Consider the following 1,531-nt stretch of genomic DNA (forward strand, 5'->3'; position numbering starts at 1 on the left):
CAATTCTACGTAAGCATACAGTATGTAAACAATCAGCACAATCAGTAACCATTCCTTCACTGCTTGAAACATCTGCTGGTGTTTTAAGCATTTACAAACAGTTCAATGGGATGCTGATGTTCGGACTCTTTGTGTACCCTTCACCCTGTCATCAATAACCCCTGACCCCTATCTCCTAACCTGGAAATTGACATTTCACCTGATGGGAGACTTGCCATGCTACTGGCCCTGTGTCTGTGTAGAGCGTATGCAGCTGTAACTACTGTTGTTAGAGGCCTGTTAGAGCCAGCCACTTTGTGGTGCTGTGACAGGTCCATGAAGCCCTGCTACTGAGCCGACTGTTACAGGACTGAGTGAATGAGAGGAACTGATGCTTAAACACTGATTGGAGGTCAAGGGTCATACCGCGAGGAGGTATTCCTGGTCAGTTCATGTGGTCAGGAAAAACTCCTGTCCGTATTGTTCATTGAGCTGAGAAACACCATTCTGCCGATCAAACCAAAGTTAAGATTATTAAGAGGGACAGAACCCCTGTGTCCCTCTCTCCACAGAGGCAGTGGGAGATCTGACTGAAAAGACGACGTATTGTAGAATAAACCTGTTTTGCAAACTGATTCTGGCCACAGGTCTTCCAGTCTGTATAGTATCCTAGAGAATGGGCAGGAAATTAGGCAGGAAATGAGTGATTATTTTGTAAAAAGGGAATTCTATAATATCAATGATATTTATCTCAGTGTGATGCATACAGTGCGTTAAGAAAGTATTCATAGCCCTTGATTTATTCCACATTTTGTTGTGTTACAGCCTGAATTCGAAATGGATTCAATATTTTTTTTCTCACCCATCTACACACAATATCCCATAATGACAAAGTGAAAACATGTTTTTAGAAATGTTTGCAAATGTATTGAAAATGAAATACAGAATATCTAATTTACATACATATTCACACCCCTGAGTCATACTTTGTAGAAGCAACTTTGCCAGTGATTACAGTGTTTTTGGGTAAGTCTCTAAGAACTTTGCACACCTGGGGCCTCATTTATCAATCATGCATAGGCACAAATCTGTGTGTAAACCATGCGTGGGGTCATTCAACTCAAAGTGTGAGATTTATCAAAATGAAAGTTTGCTTGAGTGTGCATACATTTAAGCACAGCGATGACCATGCGTACCCACAGTGCCAAGTGGTGGAATAAGGGAACTGCATGTCAAGCATAGAGTGGGGAAAATATGTTGAAAATGTGTGAAATTGTCAAAGTAATAATTAAATCATTTGTTTTATTTAGTTGTATTTCCATTGTGAATTCATGCAACATATCTTGACATGCTATATAATTTGACCACATCAGTACATTTGTTACGATAATAATCCATATAAAGTACAGTAATTTGTTAAAGTATTCAAACATTGTTGAAATGCTATAAAAGACTGAGCTAATGTCAAATCGAATGAGTGATGGCTGATCTTGCTCTGTTTGAAGATTTGGCACACGCTGCATTTAGCAGAAAGCGTGTTTTTAGAGACAGG

The 1,531-nt window shown here is 39.5% G+C and overlaps 1 protein-coding gene across 1 annotated transcript in view; it reads left to right on the top strand.

Annotated features, from left to right (window-relative positions):
- The window catches only part of LOC311133634 (ras association domain-containing protein 5-like), a gene marked incomplete at its 5' end in the record, with an annotated part of 60,679 nt that extends 59,390 nt beyond the window's left edge, over positions 1-1,289 (top strand). The window contains one exon of the mRNA XM_084167156.1: positions 1-1,289. This exon is cut by the window's left edge and continues 1,238 nt beyond it.
- Positions 1,290-1,531: the final 242 nt, after the last annotated feature.

This window comes from Coregonus lavaretus (genome assembly GCF_964263955.1).
Source record: "Coregonus lavaretus genome assembly, chromosome: 8".
NCBI classification, from domain to species: domain Eukaryota; kingdom Metazoa; phylum Chordata; class Actinopteri; order Salmoniformes; family Salmonidae; genus Coregonus; species Coregonus lavaretus.